The following is a 12500-nucleotide window of genomic DNA, read 5'->3' as shown; positions in this document are numbered from 1 at the left end:
ACAACTCTGCATTGATACTTCAATGTAAAGTCATGGCTGTCGGTAATACGACAGAAAAGGACATTTAGCTGCGGTTTTTTTAGCTAATTTTTCTTTCAAGATTTTATGAATGAATGTTTTGCTCGTTTTTAAACACTTGCATTCCATATTAACTAGTGCTTTGAATTACAGTACAGCATTAGTCAGTAAATAGTGGAGTCGAGTAAAAGATCTTTGTCTTACTAAGGGACAAAGCTCGCCAGCTATTTAGCAACGTTAACTCCTAAGAGCATAATTTACTTGACAGTTTTCGATTTTCCTTTATATACACAGGGTAAATTCTTCAAAATCATGCTCCTTCGACGTCAATGGTTCAAGTGGGGCCATCAATTTCAGTTCACTATTCATCATAGAAAACACTTGCAGCTGGCATATTGCAGCACCGCCTCATCACAGCATCGCTTTAAACTTTACTACCCTTAGTATCCCGAATTTTCCTGAATGGGAATTCAGTTGGGTAGCCGTCTATGATGGAAAGAACATAAAGCAGACCTTGCTTTGAAATTATACCGGAAAAAGGTGCCCTTTCACCGTACATTCGAGTGGACCGTTTTTGTTGGTAGTTGCAGCAACTAGCTATTCAAGCTTTGACGCATATTATACTTCTAGTACAAGAAAAGGTAATTTGCCAAACAGTTTCTCGTTACTATCACCTGTATACCGAAACCTTAAACAACATGGTTTACCTTAAAATTGAAATTTATATGCTTTCCTGCTTACGCCTATATAGCTAGGACCGACCACAAACAGGATAGGCGTAAACTAATATTATGGTTCGGCATCACATAGATATGTCTCAGCTGATAGAGAGTAATCAGTCAGTTGGTCTGACAGAATTGTTCGGATTATAAAGAGATATGCATTTTTCAGATTCCATACTCATATATGAGATACTCGTTTTCCATTAAAGGCGGTCGATAGTTGGGACAGCTGAATTTTCATGCTTTTATTATGAATATTGTAACTCTATTTGTTGGTAACATTATTCATAAAATTAACGTTTATGCCATATATCAATACACAGACGTTTTTAACTCACTTTTTTTTTTGTTTCCTGAAAGTCAGTAACTGTTTATCATAAGTTGTTTGACAGAAATGAAATTCTTTAGTAAGAAAGGTCGTGTTAGCTGTTCCACAAAATTCGCGAAACATTGCACTGTACCATGGGTGCAACGTTAAACAGCATGTGTTCCCTCGTGTATATCCATAAGTCTCATGTTATGATGAGGGATCAGTTTTTCAAAACTTTTATTTATAATGGGGGTTAATTAGGTAAACAAAAGTATAACATATATATATATATATATATATATATATATATATAACTAACTAACTGCAGACAGTACTGTTTCGGCCTTCTGGGCCTCATCAGTGCAGTGCTGATGTCTAGGATGGAGGTTAAGCTATAAAGCCACCCCAGATGTCCCACACATGTGGTACATCCAAGTCATGCCAGAGTGCTCAAACTAGCGAGCTAGTGAGCATGCGCAATTGCAAGCGGCAATGACTCATCCTAGTAGAGTGCTCAATTTGAAGATGAAAGCAGAAGCTTTGTAATGCCAAAGAGCTATATCTAACTGCAGACAGTACTTTTTTTTTTTTTTTTCGTGAAAGACAACCTTTATTCCAAATAAAAACTAAAACCAGCTATTTACAAACACACGCCACTAAAGAAGAGGAAGCACAGAAAAACCGATTGAAACCAAAAGCCGGAGTAAGCAGCTAGCTGCCAGAGCGCGGGGCCCTAACGGTAGAGTCCATGAACAGCGCAAGTTCCCTAAGGAGAGCCCCTGATAGCGGACACCGCGAACAGCGCACGGACAAAAGGCTATAATGATTTAAATGTACAACTAGATTATAACTCGGGGAAGTCCATTCTCCACGGCACAAAAACCGTCCAGAAGCCAAAGATCGCGAAAGCGAGATTGAGAAAGGCGTTTAGAATCCAGGAAGACCCTCTGTTTTAAATCATTACGGACATAACAGATAATTGCTCGATGGTCTTCTCTTCTGTTTTGAAAGGTGGCCCTATTCCGAAAGATCCAAATGCCGTAGAGTATGGACTTTACCAAGTGGCGTGCAATGCGGGCCCTCTTAGAACTAACAGAGGACCAGCGAAAGAAAAACACGGTTAAAAGACTTATAGCAAACTGGGAACCAAGCACCAGGGAGAGGGCAGGTGCAAAATGCGACCAGACCCTCTTGACCCTACCGCAGTTTAAAAAGCAATGGTCAATGGTCTCACGTCGGGGACAAGAGGCGCACTGACTAGAAGAGATAACACCCCAGTTAAAGAGAGAATCGCGCACCTTGACGCCACGAAGGATAATTAACCAAATAACATCATTCTTAAAATTCTCTGTAAAAGGATCCCGGACGAGAGACCAGTGACCATCGAGAGAAAACCCTGGCCCGATAACAAGAGACCACTGTCGATGTAGGATTGGCGGGGATGACTCAACGGACAAGAGTTTCTTGTAGAGAACCTTAGAAACTAGAGCGCTGTCACCCACCCTTGACAAGGTATCCAAACAAGCCTCGTAAAAAGGAGTCGGGAAGACAGCGCTAGGAGCAGAATTATCACGCAAAGAAAACCATTCGGTACGCAGACAAGATAAACGGCGACCAACAAAGTACTTAAGCATAAAAAAGCTAGAATCCTCGGGAGAATTGAGAACATAAGCCATCCCCGCCAGTCTTAAGGCCTGGGCCTTTAAGGGGAGGCTAATGACATTAATACCCCCATCCTTCGGTTTCAAAAAGAAGGTATTACGGCTGACCGTTTCCATCTTTGAACCCCAGAGGAAGGGCCAAATCAAAGCATTAAAACGTGCAGTGACCCAGGCTGGCAGAGTGAGAACTCTGGCCAGGTAAACCAGCTTACTTAAGCCAAGCATATTAATAATAAGAGCCTTGCCAGGCAAGGACAAGGACCTAGATTTCCAGAGATTGAGGGATTTCTCCAATTTCTCAAGCTTGGGCTGCCAATTCAAATGTTCGGTAGGGATAGTGCCGAAGATGACACCAAGGATCCTCATTTTCTTAACCCAAGTGAGGCCAAGTGGCTCATCAGAACGACTTCTCCAAGCCCCTAACCACATTGCTTCAGTTTTACTACGATTAAGCTTGGCGCCAGAACCATTTTCATAAACGGTGACGCAATCAAAAAGGTTGGTCAAGGATCGAAGATTTCTGAGGATCGCCGTGGTGTCATCAGCATACAGGCGAACACGCGCCTGCAGTCCTCTTGCACCAGGGAGGAGAAACCCCTCAATCCCAGGAGAGCTGCGGATAAGGGAGGCCAAGACCTCCACGCAAAGAACATAAAGCAAGGGAGACAGAGGGTCCCCCTGACGCACCCCACGCTCAAGGGAAATAACATCAGTGAGCCAACCGTTCAGAGTAATTTGCATGAATGCGCCGTTGTAAAAGGTGGAAATCCATCGACAAAAATCAGGACCGAAACCGTAAACCTGAAGGAGCTTTAGAAGAAAAGAACGATTGACTCGATCAAATGCTTTCTCCTGGTCAAGACTTATCAAAATGGCAGACTCATCAGTCCGTTGAATGTAGTCAAGGACATCGCGCAAAAGGGTAACATTTGAAAAAATGCTTCGGCCTGGAACAGAACAGGTCTGGTCCGGGTGAATAATGTGCTCAAGGACTTTAGAGAGGCGCAAAGTAATCGCTTTAGAAATTATCTTGTAATCTACATTCAAAAGAGAGATGGGCCGCCAATTCTTTAAATGCTTGACGTCACCACGCTTCTTAAAAATCAAGCGGGTGACACTGCCCTTCATTGAGGGACATAATTCGCCGTCAGCAAAACATCTATTAGCAACACAAAGCAAAAGGGGACCCAAAGACTCCCAAAAATGTAGATAAAATTCCACCGACAGCCCATCAGATCCGGGTGACTTTCCGGTATTAAGACTTCTGACGGAGTTCAATAACTCCTCACTAGACAGGAGACCCTCGCACGAGATACTTTGAGAATGAGAAAGGAATTTTTCCACGGAATCTAAACAACGTTGTTGTGAAGGAAGATCAATAGGTTCATTAGAAAAGAGACTTGAATAAAACTGCACGTGTGCACGCTCAATTTCTTTACGTGTAAAAACCTCGACATCGTTAGAATCTAGAATAGAAGTAAGAATATTACGCTCAAAGCGCTCACGCTCAAGTTTAAAAAAATAACGAGTAGGCCTTTCTCCCTCTTCAAGCCACTGAACTCTGGAGCGAACCTTAGAGCCATCCAACTCTTTCAAGGTGAGGGCCTTCAGTTCACTTTCGAGCTCGGAAATTTCAGAGCTAACCGACAAATCACCAGAAGTTAATTTAAGCTTAAGATCAATGATGCGATTAACCAAAAGAACGCGCTCGTGCGAGAGCTCCCTGCGCTTATTCTTAGAAAAATATGTAATTTGTGAACGAATAGAATGCTTAAAGAAATCCCACCACGACTTGACTGAAGGAAAGTGCTGCAGACAGCCAGAAAGATCATCAATGCAAGTTGTAATATATTCACAAAACGCGCTATCATTTAAAAGCGAGTTGTTGAATTTCCAACAACCAGGACCACGGGAATTATTCCCAGAGGACTGGATAGAAAGATAGACAAAATCATGATCAGAAAAAGGGCAAGGTTTAATTTCGCAGGATTTAACCGCAGACATAAATCTCTGAGAAACAAAAAACTTATCAAGCCGGGAACCGATAGAAAAATCAGAATTAAACCAAGTGCACTGACGCAGCCTTGGATGAAACTTACGCCAGGCATCTGACAAAGAAAAACTCGAACGAAAAACAGAAAGATATTTAGCAGGAACAAAGTTCCCACCAAACTTGTCAAGATGGTGATCATAGCAATTGTAATCTCCAGCGATAATAACGGCGTCAGAAGGCAAAAAATACTCGTGCAAATTATCAAAAAACACTTTCCTTTCAGTCGGATTAGTAGGCGCATAAATATTAATTAAATTAATCTTAAAACCATCAAGCTCAAAAACAAGACTAATAACCCTACCAGATACATCTCTTTTCCAATTCCTAATTATACCCGAAAAGGAATCAGAAAAGCAAGTTAAAACGCCGGCTCGTTTTCCAACAGCGGGAGACCAGAAACAAGGCCCACGCCAGGCTTTAGAAAAAGCACAAAATACTTCAGGATCAGTAATAAACGTTTCTTGAAAACAAAAAACATCGTACGAAGCATGAAGATTATCAATAAGATATTTCTGAAAACGTTTACTGAATCCCCTAGAGTTTAAGGAAACAATTTGAAAGTTCATGAAGTGTGAGGGTTATTAGTCTTCCTACCAGAGCTAACCGGCAAGGGTGTAGTAGACTTACGTGGAGGAGGACCATCAGCAGGGTCCAACCTAGCAGGCTTACGCTTGGGCGCCACACGCGAAACAAAAGCACGAACAGAATTCTGAGACGGAGGAGGCGAAACAACAGAACTAACTTCAGAAATTTCCATAGCAGCCAAGGCTTCATCTGAGACAGTAGGAGGAGATTGTGAGGAAACTTCAGCGGCAAGTTGCAAATCAGATACAGTGGGCGTGCCAGTAATAACGCTTGATGGAGGGGAAGGAACCGGAAGAGGGTCAGAGGGAGGCTCAGGAGACTCGAAGAGCGATGGAGACTGCGAGAGCTGTGAAGGGTCTGCAGACTGCTGAGAGGAATCTTGAGTAGACTGCGTAGAATGCAAAGGAGACGGAGAATCCTGAGGAGCAGATCCACCAGAAGAAGGCGAAGACGACGGCGACGGCGATAATGATGACTGCAAGGGAGGCGCAGAAAGTGGGACAGAAGAAGGCGGAACATCAGAAGGCGGTTGAGATGAAGAATCATCGGACAAAGGCTGAGGCGAGGGAACAGGCGGAGGGCGTTCATGAACATCCGAAGGAGGTGGAGAAACGGCAGGAGGCACATCAGTAGAAGGATGCGAAGGATGAGACACAGGAGTTGCAGGAACGTCAATGTCAGCCAAGGCAGGGCGACGCCACCAGGACATGCGACAATCAATGGCATAATGACCATCCTCCTTGCAGATGCTGCATTTAATGTCTTCTGTACAGTCACTGAAGGTGTGACCAAGCTGGTCACAGTTAAAACAAACGACATTAGGACACGCTCTGGCAACATGGTCTGGCAAATGACACTTACGGCAGGTGGGGATCTGACCTTCGTGTTTAATCCTAAGGAGCTTCCTACCAAAACGCATAAACGAAGGAATTGACTCGGACAACTCCATTCTAGCCACACGTGTACCACTTTGGATGCCATCATAGCCCTGGAGGCCACACCGACGAATTCCATGAACAGAGCCGTAGTGGCTAAGACGATGAGAAAGGGCTTCATCCAGAAGTTCATAAGGTGCGTCGTAGATTACCACGAAAGTGAATGACGAAGAATTACGACGAGCACGACGAGAGATGAACGAGGACTGGCGAAGAAAACAATCACGGTATTCGGACGTAGAAAACGTTACTGATACAAAACCATTAGGACTGCGCTGCAAACACCTAACACCAGCTGCACGAATGCCGCAATTCTTAAAATCTGTGAAGACTTGAGACAAAGGCGCATCTTTAGTAGGAAGGACAAAGTGAGCCGTACAAGGGCGCTCAGGAAGAATATTCAGCGGGTGGATCCGATCCTTTTCGGAATCCGAAAGACGGGCTTCATTTTTCATAATGTAATCATCCTCCATAGACTGACTCAACACTCTTGGACGGCTGCCAGGTCGGGCCATCTGGGCATAAGACGGAGGACCATCCAAAGACACGACAGACATATCATCTGAAACATCATCAGCCCAGCTATGCTGGGGATCAACATCAGCACTTGACATAACTCTGCTGGGCCAAAGGCCAAAGCAGCGATACCGCAAGCGAAAGCGAGAACGAAAAAACAGACTGATAGGGCTTCGCCCTGGGTTAACCCAACTATAAACTGATAAAAGGCCTGGGCCTCATCAGTGCAGTGCTGATGTCTAGGATGGAGGTTAAGCTATAAAGCCACCCCAGATGTCCCACACATGTGGTACATCCAAGTCATGCCAGAGTGCTCAAACTAGCGAGCTAGTGAGCATGCGCAATTGCAAGCGGTAATGACTCATCCTAGTAGAGTGCTCAATTTGAAGATGAAAGCAGAAGCTTTGTAATGCCAAAGAGCTATATCTAACTGCAGACAGTACTGTTTCGGCCTTCTGGGCCTCATCAGTGCAGTGCTGATGTCTGGGATGGAGGTTGAGCTTATAAAGCCACCCCAAGTGTCCCACACATGTGGTACACCTAAGCCATGCCATATATATATATATATATATATATATATAGTTAGTTATATATATATATATATATATATATATATATATATATATATATATATATATAGAAAGTTACAGGAAACTCAACACTGGACAACTTCTGGGGAAAACTGTAACTGCCCTGAGCGGGATTTGAACCCACGTCCCCCTGATCACTAGTCGGGTGTGATGACCACTACACTATCAGGACAACCATGCTGGCAACGAGGCAACATGGCAACATGGCTGATTAATCATCCCGCTCAGGGCAGTTACAGTTTTCCCCAGAAGTTGTCCAGTGGTCCAGTGTTGAGTTTCCTGTAACTTTCTCTCAATTTCTCCTCAACTTCGACTGTGAATCCATTTGCGATCCTCCTGGGGGTGATACGTTGTTGGCTCAAGGGATCTACTTAACTGTCTGTATATATATATATACAGCTATAACTAACTGCAGACAGTACTGTTTCGGCCTTCTGGGCCTCATCAGTGCAGTGCTGATGTCTAGGATGGAGGTTAAGCTTATAAAGCCACCCCAAATGTCCCACACATGTGGTACATCTAAGCCATGCCAGAGTGCTCAAACTAGCTAGCTAATGAGCATGCGCAATTGCTAGCGGCAATGACTCATCCCAGTAGAGTGCTCAATTTGGATATGAAAGCAAAAGCTTTGTAATGCCAAAGAGCTATATCTAACTGCAGACAGTACTGTCTCGGCCTTCTGGGCCTCATCAGTGCAGTGCTAATGTCTGGAATGGAGGTTAAGCTTATAAAGCCACCCCAAATGTCCCACACATGTGGTACATGCACAATTGCGAGCGGCAATGACTCATCCCAGTAGAGTGCTCAATTTGGACATGAAAGGAAAAGCTTTGTAATGCCAAAGAGCTATATCTAACTGCAGACAGTGATATCGTAAAACTTTATTCAAATACCAAATAAAAACAATATTTACAAAATTACTCAAGAGAAGAGGCTACAGCTAAAAGAAAAATACAAGCTTATCAGCACAGACTTTACATACAGCTGGATGGACCCAGATAGAATTAAACTTAGCCTGAGGAAAGCGATGAAAGTCAACTTGGATCCTACGTTTAACATCAGCAATAATAAACTTAGCGATAGCTCTAGAGTCCTCTCCACCATTGTGAAAGGTAGCCTTATTACGAAATTTCCAAATACCGCACAGAATCGACTTGATGATGTACAAAAGCAGACGCAGGCACTTCCTTTCAGGCACCGGGAATTGGTAAAAAAACACGAAGGGGCAATTGGGAACGAAGGGGGCTGACAAAAGCGCAGATAACATAGGGACAAAACGAGACCACACCAATTTAACCCTACGACAAGCCAAGAAACAATGATCAATGGTCTCTAGACGGGCGCATAAAGCACAGCGAGGCGAGCGAATATATCCCCAGGTGTGAAGAGAATGTCGCACCTTAACGGCACGGAGGGTAATCAACCATGCAAGATCATTTTTGTAGTTCTCAGTAAATGAATCACGGATCAGACCCCAATGCCGAGAAAGGGAAAACCGAGAGGGGACAAAGCCTGACCAGAGGGCAGGGAAAATCGGGATGGTGCAGAAATTCGCTAGTAAAACCTTGTAAAAGGCGCGAGACGTGTAAGTAAACCCAGGAGGTAAATCAGTGGCCTGAAAGGAAGAAAGGACACTCGCATAAAAGGCAGTGGGGCGGGCAGCGCTTGGAGTTAGGTTATCGCGCAGCCCGGCCCACTCCGGCCGCAAAGGAGCTAACACAGAGCCACAAAAATACTTAGCAAGGTAAAAACCCTTAGAACTAGAATCGGACACGGAAGTAACTAAAGCCGCAAGCCGCAAGGCGCGGCCCTGGCAAGAAAAATCCTTTAAACCCAAACCTCCACTATCAACAGAACAAATAAGCGATTTACGAGCTACAGTCTCTAATCGAGCGCGCCACAAAAAGGGCCATATCAGACTATTAAGTTTACTATAAACCCATTTAGGGGGTACTAAAACGCGCGACACATAGAGCAACTTACTTAACGCTAATATGTTTAAAATAAGGACCTTCCCAATAAAGGACAAGGATCGCGACTTCCATCTAGAAAGAGTTTTGTCGAGTTTGGACAAACGCGGTTCCCAATTATCGCGCTCAACGTCAACAGTACCGAAGAATACGCCTAAAGTCTTCATTTTCCTAACCCAAGTGAGACCAAGTGGCTCGTCAAGGCGGTCTTTCCAGGCACCAAGCCACATGGCCTCAGTCTTGGACAAATTAAGCTTCGCACCAGAGCCACGCTCGTAAAACGCAATCGCATCAAAAAGTGAGAAAAGGGAAGAATCGTTTTTGACAAAGGCCGTAGTATCGTCAGCATACTGGCCGACTTTAAACTGGACACCACCAGCCCCCGGCAAGAGAAACCCTTCGATCGCGGGAGAGTCCCTAATACGGCAGGCTAAAACTTCAACGCAGAGAACATAAAGCATAGGGGACAGGGCGTCGCCCTGCCTGACCCCCCGCAGCAATGGAACAGGATCGGAAAGGAAATCGTTAACTAGGATACGCATATAAGCGCCGTTATACAAAGTGAAAATCCAGCTACAGAAGGAGGGCCCAAAACCGAAATGTTCTAAAAGATTCATCAGAAAGGACCGATTAACGCGATCGAAGGCTTTCTCCTGGTCTAAAGAGACGAGAATACCTGTCTCGCTGGTTCTCTCAATAAAATCTAGTGTATCGCGAGGAAGAGCCAAATTAGAAGAAATAGATCTACCTGGAACAGAACACGTCTGATCAGGGTCTACAATAGACCCCAACACGTTTTTCAAACGGAGAGAAAGGGCTTTTGAACAAATCTTATAATCCACATTCAGTAACGAAATGAGACGCCAGTTTTTTAGATTTCTACGGTCATCTTTCTTATGAACAAGACGCGTAACACTCGATTTCATAGAGTCACACAGCTCACGATGGGCGAGAGACTCATTAAACATATCAACTAAAAGGGGCCCCAAGAGGGACCAGAACGCAGAGTAAAACTCGACAGTTAAGGCATCAGAACCGGGCGTTTTGTTCCTATTAGAGAGGCGAAGGGCCTCGGACGCCTCGTTCAAAGAAAGAAGACCCTCGCATGATTCGCGCTCAGCTTCCGATAACCGGCGGGTAACGTGCTCAAACAAATGGGATTGGGCTACAGGGTCAATTGGCTCTTCAGAAAATAGGGAAGAATAAAAACGCTCGTGAGCTTGAATCATGTCAGGGAGGGAAAAAACCTCTTGCCCCTCAGAATCAAAGACAGAGGAGACGGAGCCTTTCTAGTGTCTCTCATTTTCAAGACCGAGAAAGAAACCAGAGGGAGACTCCCCCTCCTCTGCCCACTTAACCCTGCTGCGAATCTTAGAACCCTCGAGCTCGGAATCTAAAAGCGACCGCAGAGCAGCCTCTGAAGTCAGAATTTCAGGACTAGCAGAAACATCGCCAAACGATTCTTCAGGGCAATTAAGCGATTGGTTAGAAAAACCTTCTGGGACGAGAGCAAACGGTGTTTACGACGAGAAAAGGCGATCGTAGTGAGCTTAATGTCAGACTTTAAACACTCCCAAAAATCGCGCTGAGAAGCAAAGCAATGCCGAAAGGCCAGAAACTGCTCAATTAAATCCGAAATCTCTAAGCAAAAGGATTCGTCATCGAGGAGAGAATTGTTAAACTTCCAAACTCCCGGGCCTCGCAGGGGAAGAGCCGCAATATCATAGTCTAAAATAACAAAGTCATGATCTGAGAAAACGCATGGGAGAATATCGCACCTAGTGACTTGATTACACTGAAGCCGAGGGACCAAAAAGGTATCCAGTCTGCTGGCAATTGAATGGTCTGGGCTGAACCAGGTGAACTGCCTGTCTCGGGGATGCAAAAGACGCCAAGCGTCACGGAGGTTACAGCGAGATTTTAGGTCCGAGAAGCCGGAGTCGAGGGAAACCGACCTACCCAATTTGTCAAGCGCCGAGTCAAAACAATTCATATCCCCCCCGATCAGGAGCCGGGAGTTTGGAAGAAAAAAGGACGGGATCGACTGAAAGAAAATCTTTCTTTCAGCCGGAATCGTCGGTACATAAAGGTTAACTAGATTAAGATTGAAATCGTCAAACTTAACAAGTAAGCTGAGAATGCGCGCACTTTGATCCTTCTGCCAAACAGAAACATTATTACGAAAAACATCAGAACATAAGATAGCTACCCCCCCTCTCCTCCCGACAGCAGGGGCCCAGAAGCTGGGGCCCGGCCACGAAGAGGAGAAGGAGCGCAGAACAGCGTCATTCGAAATCATAGTTTCTTGAATGAAATAAAAGTCTAGGCGTGAAGCACGAAAGAAATCAGAGACCAGCGAAAACTTACGTTGACTTAAACCCCTAACATTAATCGTGGCGCACTTTAAGAAGGTTAAACTAAGTGGGCGCATCCTCACTTACTACAGACAGACGAGACGACTTGCCCAAACCAGCGCGTCGGGAGGAGCCATGTCGAGATCTCTTCCTTCGGCGAGAGGGCCGCTCAGACACAGGAGACAAATTATCAGGCACAGTGTCGGAATCCATCAGTTCAGATGTGGCAATACTCTCAGGCTCAGACTCGTCACTCTCAACACTCGTATCGGTCAGGGAAGAAACGGGAAATTCTTGCACTCCGGGAACTTGAATATCAGGGGAATCGTTGATGAGGCCTTGAGAAGTTAAAAGGTCAGGCGCAGGCTCAGAAGAAATGGCCGAGGCCAAGGGCTGGTCAAATTCAGCTTCCAGGGAATCGTCCTCAGACCTTGCCGAATCTTCCTCTGCATTCTCTCCTGGGGGGCTATCAAGATTCACGTCACCTGAATCAGCATTCTCAGCATCTAGAATAGTGGGGGGGACATCCACGGGAGGAGGGTCAGCAGCAGGCTGGCTCGGGGGCTCAGCATCAACGGCATCACGATGCGAAAGCGGGCGGCGATACCAAGAGTGGCGGCAGTCAATGACCATGTGGCCAGGTTCTTTACAAATACAGCATCGAACCCCAGCAGGACAATCACGGGCCTGATGGCCAATTACTTCACAGTTAAAGCAGAGCATCTGACGACACTCTTGGGCCAAATGACCTGGCTCGTTGCATCTTCTACAGGTCTTCACTTGGCC

The 12500-nt window shown here is 45.1% G+C and overlaps 1 non-coding gene across 1 annotated transcript; it reads right to left on the bottom strand.

Moving 5' to 3' along the window:
• Positions 1–7489: 7489 nt before the first annotated feature.
• Trnat-agu (transfer RNA threonine (anticodon AGU)) lies at positions 7490–7562 on the bottom strand. The gene has a single exon. It is a non-coding gene; the product is annotated as a tRNA-Thr (tRNA).
• Between the last annotated feature and the right edge of the window lie 4938 nt (positions 7563–12500).

Source organism: Montipora foliosa, chromosome 8, assembly GCF_036669935.1.
Source record: "Montipora foliosa isolate CH-2021 chromosome 8, ASM3666993v2, whole genome shotgun sequence".
Taxonomy (NCBI): Eukaryota; Metazoa; Cnidaria; class Anthozoa; order Scleractinia; family Acroporidae; genus Montipora; species Montipora foliosa.
Note: the sequence above shows the minus strand (reverse complement) of the source record. Positions and strands in the feature narration are given on the sequence as shown.